The sequence below is a fragment of the Macaca nemestrina genome, chromosome 1, assembly GCF_043159975.1.
Source record: "Macaca nemestrina isolate mMacNem1 chromosome 1, mMacNem.hap1, whole genome shotgun sequence".
Taxonomy (NCBI): domain Eukaryota; kingdom Metazoa; phylum Chordata; class Mammalia; order Primates; family Cercopithecidae; genus Macaca; species Macaca nemestrina.
In genome coordinates, this window is record NC_092125.1 from 180170030 (window position 1) to 180192090 (window position 22061).

Here is a 22061-nt window from a genome sequence, read left to right on the forward strand (position 1 = left end):
ATGGCGACTCTTCACCCCTTCGTCCACCTCCTCATCTACGTACTCGCCTATTCCTGTGTTTACTCGTGTTTGTACTTGTTGGTTTATTTTCTTCGCATTTTTGTAGAGGACTAGGCAGCCGAGCTGGACCAAAGTCACGAGGGTAGTGAAGGCCCGGTCCACCGTCCAAGGTGAGCTCTGGGACCACTGACCACTGGCCCAGGCGCAGCGGGGCCGGGGTTCCTGCAGCTACCAGGAGCCCATTGACCTGAAGGGGCAAAGGGGCGGGGCGTGCTGGAGGGGAAGGGGCGGGGCAACACCGCCTACTTAAACTGTCTGGTCACACCGCGGACTGCGCAGGCGCGGGATGAAGCGTTGTGGTCCCGCCGGGATGCCCTCGCCTGCACCGTTGGGGGGCTCACCAGGGAGGTTCACGATGCCCCGCCCCGCCCCGCTGCCCCTGAGGGAATGCGCCTGGAGGGGAGGAAGGCAGGGTCGGCCTGCACCCAGCGCAGCCATGGATGACCCCCCGGCGACCGCCAAGTGCTGCAGGCGAGAAGCGTGGGCCAAGGCGGCTGCAGGCCCTGGGCAGCGTCTGCGGAGGAGGCCAGCGTGGAGTACGGCTCGGCCCTGTACCTGCTGCTGTGCGGCCTGGGCGGGATGCTGAGCTGCAGCTGACACACACGGCCATCGTGTCCCTGGACCTAGTCAAGTGCCGCTTGCAGGTGAACCCCGGCTGGTAAAAGGGCGTCCTCAGCGGCTTCGGTGTGACGATGCGCAGCGACTGACTGCGCGGCCTGGCTCGCGGCTGGGCCCTGACCTTCTTCGGCTACTCCTTGCAGGGCTTCAAGTTCGGCCTTTACGAGGTCTTCAAGATCCGCCACGCGGAGGCCCTGGGCCCAGAGAAGGCCTACGCGTGGAGAATCCGCCTGTACCTGGTCGCCCGGGCCTGCGCCGAGTTCTTCGCCGACCTCTCGCTGGCGCCGGTGGAGGCGGTGAAGGTCCGCGTGCAGACGCGACTGGGCTACGCCGGCCCCCTGCGAGCCACGGCGCCCAGGATGTAGGGCGAGGAGGGCCTGTGGGCCTTCTGCAAGGGCGTGGCACCGCTGTGGCTGCGGCAGATCCCCTACACCATGAGGAAGTTCGCCTGCTTCGAGCGCACGGTGGAGGTGCCCTACAGGTACGCTGTGCCCAAGCCCCAGAGCCAGTGCACCAAGGCTGAGCAGCTGGGCATCACCTTCGTGGCCAGCTACATCGCCGGCGTCTTCTGCGCCGTCGTGTCCCATCCCGCCGACTCTGTGGTGTCTGTGCTGAACAAGGAGAAGGGCAGCACGGCTCTGGGAGTCCTGCGAAGACTGGGGTTCGCGGACGTGTGGAAGGGCCTCTTTGCGCTCATCGGCCTCTTTGCGCACATCCTCATGGTTCGCACCCTCGCGGCCCTGCAGTGGTTCATCTGCTACCTGGTCAAGGTGTATCCCAAGCTGCCTCGCCCTCCCGTGGCGCAAGCGCCTGAACCCCTGAAGAAGAAAAAGTAGGCGTGGAGTTCTGAACTGCTCTAGCCACAGTGGGTCCAGATTTCCATCAAGTGGGGAGTCGCGTGCAAACAATACTAGTGTGTAAGATGTTCACATTTTGGGTAGAGGTTACTTAATATGCAGTCTGAGTTCTCTTTAAATGACTGCTTCTTTTTGGCAATTCAAGAGGATTTGCAAACCTTTCGTTTGGGGGTTTGAACCATTATCTTTGGGGAGTTGGCATGGTTGCTTTAACTCAATAGTTTTTCAGCAATTAAAAGGAAAAATTCTTAACAGGAAGTAATGTTAGGTAGTTTTGGGTCTCTAGGTGTTATCTCCTTTGATTCGCCCTTTCTGTAGAGATTATCCAAGCATAACTACTGAATAGCCTGCAAATGAGGTTTTAAGGTCAGCACAACTATATGGATGGGGAACAAAGTGAGATTCTGGTACATGGTGTTCATCTCAATAGATATCGGGCACCTATTGAATAGATGAAGGACTCATCGCATATTTCCTGTTCATATCCATTACAGGTAAAAATTATTAAAAGTTAAATTGTGACTTATACTGCCTTGTAACTTAGAATGTATTCACTGTTTTCAAAGAGACATGAGAAGATCTGCATTTTCTCCTTTTTCTTTGTCCCTTCTCTTCCTGATGTTGCTGATTAGAACATAGCTCTCTCCAGGAAGTGCTACAATTGGATCAATGTGGAAAGCCAGAAAGAGATGAAGGGCAGGCTCTGGGAATAAATATGTAAAGAAAAGCCTCTGTTCTCCAAAGATTTCTTTTGTATAATTCAGCTTTCAACAGCCATACATCCAAAGAAGACCATACCACCCTGACATTAAAAAAAAAAAAAAAAAAAAGGAAGAAAAAACCCCAAATCCTGCAAATTCCAACTACTGTCTGTTGAATATTAAAGAATGGTTTTGGTGACTTTGGAGGGAAAATCTCACTTTAAGTGTAATAAATACTCTTCACTTAATTTGGTAGATGTTTCAGTGATCTTTACAATGGTTGAGATTCATAAACTTTAATGAAATTATAAAGCATGTTTTTGATTCTCTGTAGCCTTCACATCTCTGATTGGGGAAATTTTACAATCAGTGAAATTCCGTGAATTAGAGATGTTTGTAAAATGTGAATAAGAAACAAACTTCAATAAGGCATTTGATATAACTTACCAAAGTGTAACATGATTGCCTTAAAAACTTGTATTAAATTAGACTACAAACTTAGAATATGTTAATGTTTAAACTTTGTAATAGTAAACTGTTCAGCGGTTAACAGAAGTTTAAAAGTGTCTAAATTTAAGTATGTCTGAACTGTCTTGAATAATAAAGAGATGAAGAAAAAAGTCGACTTTTGAATGAGATGGAATGAAATTTATTAATATTTAATGCTTCTATTTAGCATATGATTGGGAAGGAACATTAGCTATTGTTAAGACACTTCAGTTAAATACATTTCTGTCTATTGTCTTCTAAAATGTAGGAAGTTTCTTTGGTAAACAATTTTTAAGTAAAGTACTTTTAGTAATATAATTTTGGAAATTGCTGCAAAATCTATGGATTTCAAGATAGTAAGAGACCACTTGTTCTGGTTTGTGGTATTTCATGATTGTTCCATTGATAACACCAGATAATTTTTGTAATATATATGGTATATGTTTAGAGAAGTATAATCTAAGGAGAACCAGATGGCATGATTCTGGTAGTTATGAACATGGTCAAGAAGATGGGTTTATTGGCCAGGGAGGTGGCTCACACCTGTAATCCCAACAGCTTAGGAGGCCATGGAGGGAGAATCGCTTGAGACCAGGAGTTCAAGACCAGCCTGGCCAACATTGTGAGAATCCCTAGCTACTTGGGAGACTGAGGTAGAAAGATCACTTGAGACCAGGAGTTTGAGATTACAGGATTTTGAGGCTAGGATCATGCCACTGCACTCCAGCATGAGTGAAGAGCAAAATAATTTACTTAGTTCGGGTCAGCAGTTTTCATATTCAGTTCCTGTACATTCTATTCCCCACTCCCCCTCCCCCCCGCTTTATTGGGTTTTTTTTGGTGGCTTACAAATGTCTGTTTGAATAAATAGGGGAGGGATAGCTGATAATAGAGAATAAAGACAATTTAAGTAAGATAACAAGAATTCAGAATCATTAAGGTTTTTCCTAGTTATTATTTCTTTGGAACAATTTAAATTTTTATTCAATGTTTTACCTTGCCTGTGTAGGAGACCAGAATATGCTGCCCCAAAATATGAAGGATTGTTGAACAGAACAGAAGAAGCAAATGCAGGAAAGCTCTCTGCCCTCTCCTTATTTTCCAAAGAGCAGGGCATAGATTTACAAAGACAAAAAGTACCTTGCCCACCTTCCTGCCAGAGAGAACAAACATTAACCACTGAAAACAACTTTAGACCCTTATAGGTGTGGAGATGTTACTAGAGCAATCTGTATTAATGAGCTTTACTAACTAGCCTTTATGTGCCATTTATTGCCTTCCCCCAAGGTGCTGTCCCTAAAGGCTCAAAAGTCCTTTTCCTAAAATTTCTCTAAATATTTGCTGTTCTTTTTTTTTTTTTTTTTTTTTTTTTTTTGAGACAGGGTCTCTGTCACCCAGGTGGGAATGCAGTGGTGCAATCACAGCTCACTGCAGCCTTGACCTCCTTGGTCTCAGGTGATTGAGCCTGAGCCCGCCTCAGCCTCCTGAGTAACTGGGACTACAGGCACACACCACCATGCCCAGCTAGTGTGTGTGTGGGGGCGGAGAGGGGTTGAGACGGGGTTTTTCCACGTGTGTGTGTGTGTGTGTGTGTGTGTTGGTGGAGATGGGGTTTTTGCATGTTCCCATGTTCCCCAGGCTGGTCTTAAACTCCTGGGCTCAAGTGATCTGCTCACCTTGACCTCCCAAAGTGCTGGGATTACAGATGTGAGCCACCATGCCCATCCTGCTGTTCTTTGTTGAAGATGCTATATAAACTGAAATTCAAAGCCACCTCTTTGAGAACTACTCATTCTCTATATCTCATGTATATGTGAAATATACATGTTAATAAGCTTCTCTTTTTCTCTTGTTAATTTGTCTTTTGTAACAGGTTAACTCCAACTAAGAACCTATGGGGGTTATTCTTCCCTCACACCTATAGTTAGCATTCTCTGTGAAATCATCCATATCTTATTAGAGTAATAAAAGCCATAGTATACATCTGGTATTGTTAGGCATTTCATACTCATTTTCTCATATAATCACTGTCACGCATGTCCATGTAAGAGACCACCAACAGGCCTTGTGTGAGAAATAAAGCTTTTTAATCACCTAGGTGCAGGTTGGCTGAGTCCAAAAAAGGAGTCAGCAAAAGGAGATAGGGGTGGGGCAGTTTTATAGGATTTGGGTAGGTAGTGGAATATTACAGTTAAAAGGGGTTGTTCTCTTGCGGGCAGGGGCCGGGTGGGTCGCAAGGTGCTCAGTGGGGAGCTCCGGAGACTTATAGTCCAGAAGAAGGAATATCACAAGGTAATGTCATTAGTTAAGGCAGGAACCAGCCATTTTCACTTCTTTTGTGGTTCTTCGGTTGCCTCAGGCCACCTGGATGTATGCATGCATGCTTGGGCTCAGAGGCCTGACATTCCTGTCTTCCACTGTAAGAGTTACCCAAAGCATCTGTGATGGTCCAGGCGGCTTCCGAGGCGATCGGGTAGTGTGAGTCTTCAGTTGCTAAGCTGAGAAGATCTGGGAAGGAGTCAGTCAGAGAGCCTTGGGCCAGAGTTCCAGGGCTCTGGGAGTGGCTGCCGGGAGAGTTGGACAGTCCGATTTCCAGTGGGGTCCCACACAGATGGGACACGTCTTAGGAGGAATCCCGGACTGCGGGCATTCCTTGGACCAGTGGCCAGATTTCTGGCACTTGAAGCAAGATCCTGAGGGAGGAGGTCTTGGAGGAATGCCTGGCTGCTGTGGTTTAGGTATTTTGAAGTTCTTGTGTACTGGAGATGTGGCTGGAGTTTCTCTTGCAGTGGAGGCAAGTAATTCAACTCAGAAATACGTTGCCACTTGGCTGCCTCTATTATTCTACACCTTGAAGGCAAGGTTAATTAAGTCCTGTTGTGGGGTTTGAGGGCTAGAATCTAATTTTTGGAGCTTTTTCTAATGTCAGGAGCGGATTGGATAATAAAATGCACATTGAGAATAAGACAGCCCTCTGGCCCCTCTGTGTCTAGGGCAGTAAAGTGTCAAAGGGTTGTTGCCAAACAAGCCATGAACTGGGCTGGGTTTTTATATTTGATGAAAAAGAGCCTAAACGCTAACTGATTTAGTTTGACTAAAGAAGAAGGAGTATTAACCTTGACTATGCCTTCAGCTCCAACCACCTCTCTAAGAGGAAATTGTTGGGCAGGTTGGGTAGGGCTAGTGATGGAACAAAACTGTAAGCCGGACTGGGTGTGAGGAGGGGAGGTGATAGAAGGATTACAGGGTGGGGGAATGGAGGCTGAGGAAGAATTGAGACCTGGCTCGGCCTGGCAAGGAGCAGCCTGGGGAAGAGGGGAGAGGCTAGATGGGTCTGTAGAAAAGGAAGATTCAAAGGACTCAGAGCTTGGGGTGGAGACTGAAGGAACAGACAGGAGAGAAAGAAGAAAGATTTGGGACAAGTCGCATTGGGAGCAGAGACTAGGGAGGGACTGATGTGTAAAAGAATGCCTGGACATCAGGCACCTCAGACCATTTGCCCATTTTTTGAAAAAAATTATCTAGATCTTGTAGGATGGAGAAATGCAAAAGTGCCGTTTTCTGGCTATTTGGAGTCATTACTCCAGTTTGTACTGGGGCCAAGCGGTGTTGCAGAAGAAAATAAGACGCTTAGGTTTCAGATCAGGTGGAAGTTGAAGAGGTTTTAACTTTTTTAGAACTAAGTCCAAGGGAGAAGAAGGAGGAATGGAGGGAAGAAGATTGCCCATAGTAAAATGGTAAGTTTAGAGAAAAGAGAGGGTAGAGACATGGAGAGAGAGGGGGTGGTACTTGCCACCAAGGTGAAGGATCAAGGCAGGCATCCCTGCAGTGATCAGACACCTCTGAAATGTGGGTGAATAATCAGACAGGCGTCCCCGCAGTTATTAAACACCAAGGGAAGACTGTCTTCCCAAGTCGGTGACCAGCGCTGAAATTTTGAGTTCACAGATAAAACGCGTCTCCTCTGTCTCTACCAGAAAGGGAAAGGAACCAAAATTAAGGAAGGGAGAGATTGAAGTGTGGAGGGATAGCGAGAGAGGTTGGAGAAGAGAGTGAAACGACCACTTACCCGATTTGAAATTGGTGAGATGTTCCTTGGACTGGTTGGTCTGAGGACCCGAGGTCGCAGGTGGATCTCCTCACCGAGTGAGGGCAAGGACAGGGGACTGGTCTCCCAAAGGAGTCCTCCTGTTCCTGGTCTTCAGTACAAAATGTCAAGCGTGTCCATGTGAAGACAGTCCACCAACAGGATTTGTGTGAGCAATAAAACTTTTTAATCACCTGGGTGCAGGCGGGCTGAGTCTGAAAAAGGAGTCAGCCTGCCTGTACCCAGGTGATTAAAAAGCTTTATTGTTCACATAAAAGTCTGTTGGTGGACTCTCTTCACATGGACGCGCTTGACAATCACAATTCTTGTTTCTATATAAAACTAAGACTCAGATGCTAGATAAGTTGCTCAAAGTCATGTAGCTAATGAGTGATATAGTCTGAATCAAAGTCCACATGTTCTTCATTACTCCAGCTCAGCACCTTATTAGAACTAATGACTATCATTTTCTTAAATTGTTTTTCATAGTACCCTGAACTTATTTCTTAAAAAAAAATTAAGGCTGGTGCCATGGTGCAGGCTTGTAATCCCTGCACTTTGCGAATCTGAGGCAGGTAGACCAGTTGAGCCCAGGAGTTCGAGACCATCCTGGGCAACATGGCAATACCCCATCTCTACCAAAAAAAAAAAAAATTAGCCAGGTATGGTGATGCATGGTTGTAGTCCCAGTTACTCAGAAGGCTCAGGTGGCTGAGGTGGGAGGATCCCCCATCTCAAAAATATATATATTTGTATATACTATAAAGCTTTCCTCATTTCGCACCAATGAGGAGTTTGCAGTGTGTCTCAATTGTGGAAAACCTATGGCAAAATTATCTAGAAATAAACTGCAAAATAGTCAATATTTAATTTAATATTTAAGTCATTTGCTCACCAGGTCAGTGCCTCAGTTCTAACTTGAAGGGACTGATCATAAATGCAGCACTTTTGTGTGTGTGTGTGTGTGTGTATGTATGTGTGTGTGTGGTATTGCAGTTTCAATGAAAGGCTTCATCACAATTTTTTCCTCTAATCTTAGTTCTTACAGCTAAGGAAGCTATATCAGGCTATTTATCTTTTCCCCCAGGTGGTGATTAAAGTAGCTTTCTCAAGTATATGAAATTAATTTTATGATAGCTGTAATCTCATCCATTGATCTGTCCTTTGAGAAGTGAATAAAGGAAGTAGGTAAAATCTTGAAAAACAAAGGTCATATTTACATGTTAATACCACATGATAAAGATGAGAAGAAATCAAAGTGTTAATGTTATGAGTACATTTCCTTGCTGTACAAGTATGTCTTTAGAAAGTCTTTCTTTTGAGCCTTTGGAAGGCAAAATAATCACTGAAGTCAGATCACATTTTGATAGGCAGTCATTCAATTATGGTATGCTTGTTTTTTGTGGTCTTGAAGATCAATTATTTTTTAAATCATGAGCAAAGAACCATTTGAAAGGAAATGTAAATTTTAATATCACTTAGGAGACTTTGTCTTGGTTTCCTGAATTCTACTATTTGGGTGGATGGCGTGAATAGGGTAGGTATTAACGATGTGATTATGACCACATTTGTGTTTATGTGTGTGTGTGTGTGTGTGTGTTTCAGTTAGTATATTTTGAGAGCCTCAGTGATAGGGTATCCAAAATTTCAGCAGCATTGTGGTAAATATGCTCATGCCCCAGTCTAAAACACTACCAGTCAATATCCACCATGTGCTAGGCAAAAAGGTTTTGTGATTAGCATAATACACAGACTGTTCCCTTGGGGATCTTACAGTTTAGTGGGAAAAATAAATTATGTAGGGGCAAAGGGGAAAACCTCTTCACTTTCTTGAGTTTCACTGAAAAATCAACTCATAAAAGGCAGATTAATAAGTGAAAAGGCATCCAATTTATTAACATGTGCACAGAGTACATCAGAATGATTACCCAGTACCCCAGTGGGGTGCAGAAACTTTTATGCCATCTTGAGGTTACAGAAAGAACGGGGGCCTGGATTGCGGCAAATCAGGTTATGGCAGCATACACACATACACACTAAAAGGCTATGGGAGGAAAAGAAGAGAAGGCCTGACTAGCAGAGATGGTCTTGTTATGTAGATGAAATTCCACAGGTAGTAGCCCTCAGAGAGAATAGATGGTGTTTCTTTCAGACCTTTAGAGGTGTCAGACTCTTTTTCCTAGATCCAGACAAAGGAAAGCCTGGCTGCATCAATGTAAATTCTCTACAGATGTAAATCTCCCCCACAAAAGACAACTTTACATGCCTACTTCTGTTTGCTGGCTCTCTGACAACCATCTCAAAATATGTCAAAGAAATATATTTTGGGGTAAAATATTTTTATTTCCTTCAGTCCCCACATTGAAACCTTAAAAAATTTCACATATTAAAAGCCAAGCCAATAGCTTAGGAGAGATTTGGCTTAGAAGTTATTAGGTACTGATGGACAAAGGAGTGGAAAAACAAATTGGGATAAACAGAAAAAAGTAAATTTCAGTGTATCGTTCTATATCTTCTTGAATCAGTCTCACCCCTGAGAATATATCAGTTTGGTTAAACAGTTGTGACCTATTCCAGGAGGTGGGATTACAGATTGGCTCTCTCTATATGATGCAGGCAAACAGATCTGTAATGCGAAGCATTTCTATAGAAACAGAAGAAAAGCAAAGGTTAATGACTGGAGTAGTCTATAGACAAGCTTTTCAAGAGTCTCTGAAGCATCTTCAGATTGCAGTGGCGACTTCGGATTGCAGTTCAAATCAGCTGTTTAGGTGAACTTTTTCAGTCGTCCATACTTCAGCAAGCATGAAATCTGCTTATATGTAATTTGCTTTGATTTCTCTGAAGTTTAAGTTGTCTAGCTTCAGTTTGCAGGGCCTTAAGAAAAGCACAATTTTAATGATTTCTAATGATTTCAAGTCAGAAAAATGGAAAAAAAAATTGAAAATGTTAGTTTGGAGACATATAGCCAGGAAGGAATTCAGAATTCAGTCCAAATTTTAGGAAAATAATAAAAACTCAAAAACAATGGACAAAGCTAGAATCTAATAATACGTGTCCTATGGTTTTCTTTTGAAACATAATTTTTCTCTCTTCAGTCCCCTATTTTTACCAAAGACAAATCATAGTAAGATAAATTTATTTGCAAAATAAGTTTTAGTCTTGGCTGGGTGCTCATGCCTGTAATCCCAGCATTTTGGGAGGCCAAGGCAGGTGGATCACAAGGTCAGGAGATCGAGACCATCTTCGCCATCTTCGCCATCTTCGCCAACATGGTGAAGCCCCATCTCTACTAAAATACAAAAAATTAGCTGGGAGTGGTGGCACGTGCCTGTAGTCCCAGCTACTTGGGAGACTGAGGCAGGGGAATCTCATGAACCCGAGAAGCAGAGATTGCAGTGAGCTGAGATCACGCCACTGCATTCCAGCCTGGCAACAGAGCGAGACTCTGTCCCCTGCCCCCCAAAAAATTTAGTCTTATTATTCTCGGACTGATTATTTGCATAAAATGTAGCAATAATAGTGATTGGCCATAGCGGCTGTTTTAAAATCAGAATTTCAGATTAGACTTTTAAAATCCTCAAGGCTAGGAAGCCAAGCCAGGGATTTGCCATTAGACTGTGCTTATGGTACCTGTATGAATTGGGTGCATTCCTCTTTCTTTGAGGTTCCAAAATAACTTGAGTTTCATAGGCCTGTCAGAAAGTTACATTTTTTACTTAACACAAGTTAGAAACCTTATGAAATCTCATAGATAAGGTACCAGGCCAGTCTTTCCAAAGAGCCTATTATTAGCTCTATAAAGTCAAACCTCTGTTTCTCAAAGCAATCTGATCTTACTGGAAAATATGACACTCCAGTCAAAGCCTTAGTAAAATAACCAACCTCTGATGTGCCCTGTTACAAAAGAAAACAGATTCATATTGAACTTACACAAATAACTATATTGCCATAAAATAAGAATACTCACATATAATTTCCAAATTCTGGAGAAATCAGAAAGATAAATGCTTCAAATTTGCTCACAAAGGTATACTTTACCTAATAATTGTAAGCTATAAATAGCTCAAAAGAAAAAAACATTTTCTTGATTCTGGAAAACAAAACATAAAAAGAATCAATAACCAAACACACAAACAAACAAAAAACAACAACAACCCAAAATCTTTTTTGTTTTAAAGAAGTCATAAAAACTATTTCAGTTCTTTATTAGTTTAGTTCTATTTAATGAATTCTTATTCCACTTGATGTTGAGCTAGCAATCTTTTGTCTTTTTTCTGTTTTTTGGTTTTTTTTTTTTTGAGATGGAGTCTTGCTCTGTCACCCAGGGTAGAGTGCAGTGGCACGATCACAGCTCACTGCAACTTCTGCCCCCTGGGTTCAAGTGATTCTCTTGTCTCAGCCTCCGTAGTAGCTGGGATTACAGGCATCCACCACCACGCCTGGTTAATTTTTGTATTTTTAGTAGAGATGGGGTTTCAACATGTTGGCCAGGTTGCTCTTGAACTCTTGACCTCAGGTGATCCACCCTCCTTAACCTCCCAAAGCACTGGGATTACAGGTGTGATCCACCACACCCAGCCTGAGCTAGCAATTGTCATGAGCATATCAACCTTTTAATTATAGGGTTGGAAGTTTTTAGCCAGTTCAATAGTATAATCTCTAAAGTTGTCAGAAACCTGTATTCAAGAGTATTTGTGAGAGTCCTTTCCATTAATTCATTGAAAAAGAGCAAATTTTGGACCATAGCTGACTATAAACCAGTTTTTGAGAAGAGTCAAAGTAAACCAATAATTGTCTGGATGACAAAAGTCTAGAATAGCCATGGTCGAAGATATAATTGACAAGGAAATTTGGTTATTTTTGTGGCATTTAACATAGTAATCATAATTATTACTGATAACATATACTAAGACATATGAGAATTTTAGTAGTCTCATACAATTTTGGAACATATATTAAAACACATTTATATAAATATAACCCAAATAAAGTTAAACACTATCTCTTATTTGACAATGCTTCACATATGATTTTAACATACCAAGCAAGTCTAATATGTCTCTCTTAGAGTTTCAGGGTCCCTAATATCCAAAAAGTTAGTTTGAGGTCAAGAAGATTGAATTTAGAATATGGAATTTTGATTTTGGAAAGTTTGTCAAATACCAAAGATTTAAAACTCTTGTTCAAAATAGGATCATGGGTCACTGGAAAATGATAGTTATTCATTTAGCCAAAGTGATAATTCAGAGATTTCAAAAAGCAAAACCTTTCACTCTTTAATAGAGAGGAGACTCAGTTTCCCAAGTAATCATAAGACCTAATAAAGACACCATGAGGCAAACTGAATCTGTCTTTTCTGTTTCCCCTTTATGTCTTTTTTTGCAGTTTACTCAAAGGTAAACAAAAATATTTTCCTCTCTCTTATTAATACTACACAAAAATCTTGTTCAAAAGAGAAGACCAAATTCTACCTTTGTATCAGTGTGTTATTAAAACTAAAGCCAATCTTAATAAACCTTGTAAACAAGTCTATCCAATCTCAATCAGTTTTGACCACAAGATAAGGTTTCCATAAACCTTTCACAACCTCTTACAATTTTCCCATTCTCTCTCTTTCCCCAACTTTCTATATCTGTTCTTTTTGTTCCTTCAATTTAAAACAACTTTTTAAAACCTCAAAGCTAGACAAAATTACTTTTCCTTTAACAAAAACTACATTCTCATGGCTTTTTATAACCTTTTAAAAACAAAAACACAGCTCTTTTCTTCTGTGTCTTCACTAGAATTGCCCTTAATGTCTCATTCACAGTAACCCATGCATTTCTATCCTACACCTCTAAATTCTTCCAGCCTTTACACATTATTTACTTCCAAAGCCACTTTCACATCTTCATGTATTTGTTATAGTGACAGCCTGTCTCTGGTACTAATTTCCTGTTTTAGTCTGTTTTGTGCTAGTTTAACACAAATACAACAGACTGGATGATTTATAAACAGTAGAGGTTTATTTGGCTCACAGTTCTGCAGGCTGGGAAGTCCAAGAGCATGGTGCTGCTATCTGACAGAGGCCTTCATACTGTGTCACTCCACTGAGGAAGGTGGAAGAGCAAGAGAGGGAGACAGTGGCAAGAGAGGGCCAAATTTGCTTTTATAACAAATCCACTCTTGGAATAACAAACCCACTATAACAATAATGACATTAATTTATGAGGGCTCTGCCCTCATGACCTAATCACCTCTTAAAGATCCCACCTCTCAACAGTGTTGCATTGAGGATTAAGTTTCCAATGCCAGAGCTTTGGGTGACACTTTCAAACCATAGCAAGAAGTGATTATTTAATGGACATGAAGGATTTTTCCAGGGTGATAAAAATAGTTTTGAAAGTAGAGAGAGGTGGTGGTGGAACAGCATTCTAAATCCACTAAATGCTGCTTAATTGTACACTTTAAAACAGTTACTTGTATGTCATATGAATTTCACCTCCATAAAAATAATCATGAAACACTTTTTCATAGTAGCCCTAAAATAGAAACAACTCAAATGTCTATCAACTAATGAATGGATAAAAATGTTGCTTATCTATGCAATGGAATATTTTTGCCACAAAAAAGAATAAATTACTATTTGCCGTAAATAGAAATAAAGTACATGCTACAACATGGATGAATCTTGAAATCATTACTCTAAGTGAAAGAAGTTAGACACAAAAAGCCATATATTGTATGATTTCATTTATATGAAATGTCCAGATTAGGCAACCCATACAAACTGAAAGTACATTGGTGCCAGGGGCTGGAGTGGTGGGTGAGGGTGGGAGGGAGGAATGGGGAGTGACTGTTAATGGATAAAGGGTTTCTTTTAGGGGTGATAAAAGTATTCTGGAATTAGTGGTGATGGTGCACAATTTTGTCAATATACTAAAAACCACTGAATTGAACACTTTAAAAGAATGAATTTCATGGTATATGAATTCTATTCAACAAATCTATTATAAAACATTATGGGACTAAGCACCTGAAATATTTCTTTCTAAAAGTACAGCCCTTACCTCGAGCTTCAAATATCAAGTTAAGACCATAGCTGCTAAAGTAAACATTAAATTTCTTAAAAACAAGTTGAAAACAATCTATCATGTTGTAAAGAGTAGAAATTGCCTCTAAGGAATCAATGCTATCTTAGTCTCTAGTGAAGCAGGGATCACTGAGTTTGGGAAATCACAATGTGAAAAGTTGAGCTACCACTAATTTTGCTTTTTATTGTAAAGGAGGAAAGAGGAAATACGTGTATAGCACATAAGAAAATCTCAATTAATCAAAATGTTCAGTAGTTGGTGGTTTTATTCAATTAACTGCAATCTAACTAGAAAAACCCTCTGGGTTCCAATTATTCGTGAATTTTTGTCTGTATGTTTGATTATTTCTTTTTTAATAACAAATATGCTGGATATGATTACTAATTCAGACATCTGCAAAGCCTTATGGCCATAAGTTATAAAAATCAATGCTTGTTATATAGCACCATAGGCACAGAAAGTGTAGGACTTTTGAATGGATGTACACTAACCTTAGACATAAGTGGATAAGGATGTGAGTATGTGCATATGTTTATTCCCCAGTGTTAATTTTTAATCTTGTCATTTGCCTCTTTGGTAAAACATAGAGTGATGAAAAAAAAAATCTGGTTACTTTGAGATTATTTATTGAGTATCTACTATATTACCTCTATAGCAGTAGAGGTATTACTTCTTACTTCTGTTATACTAGATATTTTCACATGTTATCTTATTGTTTTCTTTTTTTGTGTTCCAGTAGGTTGTATTTAAAAAATCAACACTTTCATGTAAACTATATGTGGTCCTGTGATACCATGGTGATTCGAAATAGTAGACTATATCTGCGGAAATTATAATCCTAAATTATATTCATATATGTCAGTGTATCTATTATTCTGCCATAAAGAAATAAAACATGTTTTTAGAAAATTCTAGTAAAATTTAGTATTCTAGAAAGATATTTTGTGGGTTGAAAGAACCCTGCCCCTTCACAAGGCTGGGAATTCACATACACATAATTGTTAGGCTCCAGACATGAATCGGAGCTGCTGACAGGGTGATTGTCGGTTTGTGAGAGGGGAGATGGAAACCTGGCAAAGAACCCCAGTCCTTTCCTGGCCAATAGCTTGTGTGCTCTGGCAGCGGTTGCAGCTCACTCCCTGAGATGAGGATTTGTCACTGTAATCAATGTCTTAGACCTCAAGGTCTCCCTAGCACCCCTTCACCAGGAATATAAAGGTGGTTTTTGTCATGCTAAATCAGTACCATTCGTCTTATCTGTGTTGTGCTTTGGAACTTTTGCTCTTTTAAATCATTACCTATGTTTGATCAGTTTTGTTACTATTTATAGCAACCATTTACTGTGTCAGATATTGTCCTAAGTACTTTATATACAATGTACGGTTTATTACAACCATCTTATGAAGTTGGTATTTGTATAAGTTAGTGTGTGTGTGTGTGTGCACGCGTGTGTGTGGCTGTAAGCAACAGAAAACCCAATACACAACAGGTTAAACCATAAAAACGTTCACTCTTAACAAGAAACCTGGAGATGGATGGACATTTGGTTCAATAGATCAGCATTGTCCCCAGGGACTCTGGCTCTTTCAGGCCTTTCGCTCTGCTGTCTTTAGTGTGTCCATGATGTTTCTTCTCGTGTTCATAAGACGGCTGCCACAGCACCAGACATCATGTCCCGACGGCAGCATGCAGAATGGGAAGCAAGAGGGCAAAGGCAAATGGGCTTTCTTTTTTCTTTCTTTCCTTTTTTTTTTTAGGTGGAGTCTCTTTCTCTTGCCCAGGCTGGAATGCAGTGGTGTGATCTCGGCTCACTGCAACCTCTTCCTCTGAGGTCCAAGCCATTCTCCTGCCTCAGCCTCCCAAGTAGCTGGGATTGCAAGTGCACACCACCATGCCCGGCTAATTTTTGTATTTTTGGTAGAGACGGGGTTTCACCATGTTGGCCAGGGTGGTCTCAAACTCCTGATCTCAGGTGGTCCATCTGCCTAGGTCTCCCAAAGTGCTGGGATTTCAGGTGTGAACCACTGCACCCCTCCCAAATGGGCTTTCTCTTCATGTATCTCTCTTATCAGAGAGGAAAATCTTTCTCAGAAGCTTCTAGCATATTACCCCTTCAGCCTCATTGGGCGGAATTTGATGACAAGCCTTCCATAGGGGCTGTAAGCCAATCACTGGCATATAGAAATGGAGTACTTAGATCAATTCAGCTCCTCTGCTGGGATCAGGAACACTGTGACCTGAACAAAACTAAGATCTGTTGTCATTCATTGAAGGAGATGGAAATGGCTATTAGGTAGGCAACCAGGGTCCGCCCTGCATTATTTTCCCAATTTCACAGGTGAGGAAACTAAGGTTCAGAGAGATTAGTAAGGTCAAACTGGAAGGACAAAACCAAGATTTACTACAGATCCATCTGCCTCCAAAACAGGTTGCTGTCACATTACTTGCTTTAGCCTGGAACTTGCTATAAGGCAGAGTTACTATAAATCACATCAAAAGAAATTTATTACTGAAAGTGTCAGAAAAACTGCTTTTTAACAGTGACTAATACATAATTAGGTCTCAAAGCTGGGACTCTTTGGACAATGATGGATTCATGAATAACAGGAAACTAGGTGAGAAAAAACACCAAGACAAAGAAGTATCTTAAAAGAAAGTAAATGTTTATAATCTTTTTTGGCAGGCATCTGCAGTCTTTTAATTCTGCATCTTCTGCCCCCCGCCCACTTGACTTTCCAGAAATGGCCAATTTCTTTCAAATGCTGTATACTGGAATCCAAAGGACTCATCAGATGAACACATTTCAAAGAGCCACTACCAATTTTTTTTTTCTTAAGCAAAGCATCAAGCCTCTGATTTGCCGCTGATAAATTCTCTGTAAGTAGCATTATAATTAAGCACACACAAACCATTCTGTGTTTCTGAGAATACAGCTGGGCTGGCACTGAATTGGTGATAGCGTGTAGGCACCGAGTGGGAGGGGCCCATTGCATCTCAACAGCCATGTACCGTCTTTGTTCTGAGACCAATCCGTCTCTCTCCTTGACACCCTCTGAATCACAGGCCATTGCCCATTCACCCCATGTCTGTCATGGAGCTCGTTTATGGGGCACCTTCAATGAGCCTTGAGACTGTGGCCGTCCTGCTTCTAGGCTCTGGTCAGAGAAAATGCCAGGAAAGCAAAGTACAACATGACTTCCTCTCTCAGCATGACTTCCTCCCACCTCCCAACAGGCTGGTGGAAGAAAAACCCAGTGGTGTGCAGCAAAACTGGGAAAAGAGAGAGGCAGCTCGGGGCGGGGGTGGCAGGAAAGGGCTGAGCAGTCAGTCAGGCTTCCAAACCTGGTTTCACCGCCCTGGCTTGCAAGGCTTTGGCAAGGTACATTACCTTGACATGCCTCAGTTTCCTCCTATGTAAATGGGGAACCACAACACCAACCTTGAAGACTAATTGTGAGAATAAGCAATCATCTATGTAAAACACATGGGATACCATAAATGCTCAATATATTATAGCACTTATTATTACCAGCCTCTCAGTAAAAAGTTGACAGGCTGTTAGCACGGAACATTTAGCGCGTGTTGTTGTTGTTGTGGTTGTTCTTGGATATCTACAGGATATAGTTGCTTTAAGTTTTAATGCATCATAAAATCCATAACCCTTTTTTGGAAATTCAGCACATAGGAAAGTGAAAAGTAAGTAGCCTGGGAGAGTTGTGTGTATAGAAGTCAACAGTGGCAACCCTATCTCCCCCCAGCTTCTATGCAAACAGTTTCTTTTACAAATGTGTTTTTGGTATGCAAATCACTCTATGCAGATTTCTGTGTGTGCAAAATACAGCATAGAAAAATGGCCTTCTTGCCAAGGAAGACAGGAGATGTTGGCTGCCGTCAAATGAAATAGCAGTAAATTTTAGATTTCTTTTCCTACTGCTCTTTCTAACAATGTATGGGGCGAGCATATTTTTGGCACGTTATACTCAACTATTTTGGCTTTAGATTGTGTGTTCTTGTGATAAAAGTGTGGTTATTGAAGCATGTAACTAATTTTTGAAGCCGTAATCATGTTTAGTGGTATTTAATTTAGAATTTCACAACAGCGTGCCACCTCAGGTTAGTTCTAAAATCACAGATGGCTTTGCATGTAAGGTTAGGCTGCTAGTGTCTGTGTACTTCCTACTTTTCTGTAAAGACTAGAGCTTATTAAGGGATTTAATGTCATATTTTGGAACATGTTTTCTCCCTAATTAATGTATGGCTTAGTAAGTGAAAATAATACATTTAATATTAAAATCCTCCTTTTCTTTTGGTGCACATTGAAAGCTGGCACATAATTCACAAGGCAATATTTTACCAGCCAGGCAGAATAAGAATACATCTCTTTTAGGGTGTTCCTTGCCATTTCCAATGCCTTTTCCCATTGGTTCTTCTGTGAGCTAATGGAAGGAAGTGAGAAACAAACTTTGTCTAAGGTCACTTGTCATAGAAGTCCTGTCAATTGTCAATTCCCAGGCCTGGGTTTTTGTTTTCCTCAATCATACGCAAGAAACATAGCACCTGTAAACCAGTGGCTGGAAACCACACTTTCTCTCTCTCCTCTTCTTTTTCTCTTTCCACCCAAGCATTTTTTGCTTGTTTTGGATGTTTCGAACTTGCCAAATGAGCCACTCGTTAATTTTACAAAATCAATGTTTAATTTGAAGGCATTTTTCAAAACAAAGTACGCGGCCTGAGAGAGAGTGCCAAGCGTGGCTTGCTCTCATTGGACATCATCGATTGCTGGAGAGAGGATGGAGGAGAGTGTCTCCGTTGACTCACTCATGCTGACCTGCATTCATTCACTCACTCCACACCCCGCTTCCTAGGTGTCAGGCACTGCCCTAGGCCAGGAACACAAGGAGGAAAGTAGACCCAACCATAGAGGAGTTCACTGTCTCCCGGAGGGCAGATGTGTAGACAAGGCACACTGGCATTGATGCCCCAACAGAAGTACGTACCAGGTGTGAAGGGGTGCAAAGGTGGGGTGGTTAACTCCATCACACTTGTAGTCAGGAAACGCTCTGTGGAGGAGTTTCACGTGAGCAGGTGTTCTCCAGATGGGCAGTTGTAGGTGGGAAAGGAGCACTGGAGGCCGCGGAGCAGTGAGCACACGGGCACAGCAGCCTGAACCCGCACACCATGGGGAGCTTTCTCAGTGGAGAAATTTCTTTGGGCTAAGAACAGAGATGGGGGAAAGTGTGGGAAATATTCCCAAGTGTGGGAAATGTTCCCCTTTTATATTTCCACGCACTATCCATGGTAGGTCACCTTATGGCTGGTCCAAATTATTGCCACATCCAATAACTGGTCTTCTTGCCTCCAACTTCTTCCTCCATGACACAGAAGAACACTCCCAAGGCCCCTGTGCTGCATTGCACTCCCACAGGGGAGCCACTGTGGGCAAAATTAAGTGCCTCACCCCAGAGGCTATGAGGCCTGTCAATGTGTGGCTCCTCCTGGCCACTGGCATGGGACGTTTTCCACACACTGCCTAAACCTCACACGGCCTCTCAGGTCCCCGCCCCCTCCCCTCCTCTGCCCATGTCCGTCCCACTGGCCAGCCCATCTGCCCCTCCCTTGATCTTCACTTCAACCCTTCAGGATTCCACTCAGGCCCCCTTTGTCCGGCTGGGATGAGTTCCATCCCCCTGTCTGCCAACATATATCAGGGAATAAATAACGGCTTTAGAGTCTCAAGATGTGGGTTCCAATCCTGGCTCAGGCTTTAGACAAGTTTTTGAAACTTCGTTCCCAACAGCGGAAGATGACTGCCTCCCTTGCACAGTTGTCCTAGGATAAGCAGAGCATATTCGCATCAGTCTTCAGACGTTGCAGTTGTTACGGTTATTATAATTTAGCCTCTGTGTGAAATTCAGGTCATGGTAACTACCTTTCTAAGGTATGAGGATCATATAAACTGATGGGCATGAAACATTTGTAAACGGAAAGCCCTTGGATAAAGTTTATTATTATTTGTATCTCTATCGGCATATTCATTCATTCATATTTTTGTTCATCCATCCATTCACTCATTTAACATTTGCTAAATTCCCAATAGCTGCTACATGTAAAGCCCAGCGGGGAGGTTAGAAAGATGAGTTTGAAATACCTCAAAAGAGCTCATAGCCTCATGGGCGAATCAGACAGGGAGGCAGTCAAGTCTCAACCCAGGAGGGGAACCCTGCGGCAAGTTGGGAGCTGTGGGAAGTGGGGGCTTAGGGCTTATGGATGAGTTCCAGAAGAACAGCCCTGTTCTTGGATCTGGAAGGATGGGGCGGGGAAGGGCATGACAGCTGGAGGGAACTGTGTTGGTCATTCAATATGGGCCAGAGGTGTGAGACAGCTTTTGGGAGTCAGGAAACTGCAACATCAGACTGAGGATCAAAGCTTCTGGGGCTGAGTTAGGGGGAGGGAGAGTGGACGTGAGGCGGGACGCACCTGAGAGGCGGTGGCAGGACCAGAGGACAGAAAGGTAGACTGGGCCCGAGGGTGAAGGTTCCAGGTGCCTGTGTGCTCAGGAGGTGGGAGGACCCTGTGGCCCCAGTCAGGCTGCAACTCCTTTGAAGGCAGAGAGGTTCTGAGTCATCTCTCTGTTCCCACAATGCTCATAGCACTCTCACCACCGTGCAGTCTGGAGAATCCAGAGGGGAGACATGTGATAGGCAGTTCTGAAGATGAGTAAGCAGAGCCATCCCCAGCTGCCACCCCAGGCTGTGCCTCACTGCACCCCATCACCCACCCCTCACGCCACCAAGGGGTGCAGTGGACTGTTTTTACCAGGGAGCTGCACCATCCATATGACAATAATATTAGTCAACAGGATGCTACAGAATTTAACTTTCAGTAAATTTTGCTGAAATGCACTTAGTTATAAAGAAGGGCAGTCCATCTGCCAAAACGCTTTTGAAGTAGTCAGGAAATGATTCACTGTAAAGATTAGGCTTTGAAAACACGTCTGTGGGACAAGGCCGACAAGCGTGCAGGTGTTATAAGAAACACTAAGTTATTGACTAGAAAATGGGCAATAAGGTATATGAGGATAAACTGTCAGAGGCTGAGGGTTAATGACCTTTTCTTTTATTGCATGTGGAGAAATAAGCGCTTGGAACAGAAAGGAGCTCTACCCAACTACCCGGAATGCAGGCGGGCCTGGGACTATGTGACTACCACCCTCTAAGTGAGGTTTGGAAAATAAACACTTGAAAGTCTGCCCAGATTGTTGTAATCTTATTAATCTAACAAAGAGACTCGGTGGCTGCCTCAACCAGGGGGATCAGTGTTTACCATGTAATTTGCAACAAGCTGATAAACACACCCTGGCCCCACGTGAAGAAAAACCTCATGCTCCCTGCGGGGAAAGCAGTCGGCAGAAAAACAGTAACCGAGGATTAGAAACCAAAAAGACCACGCCTTAGGTTCCGGGCCACCTCCCCTGCCCCCTGGCCTGCCAGCCCCCTGCCATCTCCAAGTTCAGAGGTGTCGTGTGTGGCTTCTCCTGGTCTCTCTCTCCTAGGATCTGTCAGATGCTCTGGCCCTTTCCAATGGCCGGGCTGTCCGTGGACAAGGAGCTCCCTGTGTGGGATTTCTGCCTTGGGGTCTTTCTGTGGGGTCTGGGGCCATTCTCCATTTTGTAGTGGAATTTAGGCCTGTCTTCTGAGCTGACCCTTCTGGCTGGTCTGAGGGCATTCCAGAGGGCAGTGGTGTTGGACAGCAGTGTTAAGCATGGCTTTACTTGGAGCTCTTGGTTGCGTTCCACAGGGCAGCCTCTGGTGATGCAGCAGAAATGGAATTTATTGGAAGAGCAGCGGGCAGGAGCTGGGGCGGTTATGCCAAGTTAGCACAGGGACAGTCTGCTGTCCTGCCACACTGGCCACAGCCACTCTTCCCCACGCGGCCACCAGCCCTGCAAAGCATCTCCAAGAGGGGTCCCGGCACCTTTGTCTCGGTCCCTCAGGATCAAAGTCCTAAGCCTCCCCGAGGCCCACCTTCTGCCTCCTTCATGCAGGGACCCTCACAGAAGGAAAGACATTTGGATGCTGGGTAGGTTAAGAGATGAAAAAGAGCCACTTCACTCCTCTGAATCGCCATGCCTAACATTTACTGAGTGTTTTGCCATGCACTTTAAATGGTATAA

At 42.9% G+C, this 22061-nt stretch overlaps 1 long non-coding RNA gene and 1 pseudogene across 1 annotated transcript; both read left to right on the forward strand.

Moving 5' to 3' along the window:
- Positions 1 to 32: 32 nt before the first annotated feature.
- On the forward strand, positions 33 to 21136 carry LOC139362262 (uncharacterized). The gene is made up of 3 exons (XR_011620726.1): positions 33 to 170; positions 16628 to 16765; positions 21020 to 21136. It is a non-coding gene; the product is annotated as an uncharacterized lncRNA (long non-coding RNA).
- Positions 347 to 2376, forward strand: LOC105495242 (solute carrier family 25 member 3 pseudogene; annotated as a pseudogene).
- Positions 21137 to 22061: the final 925 nt, after the last annotated feature.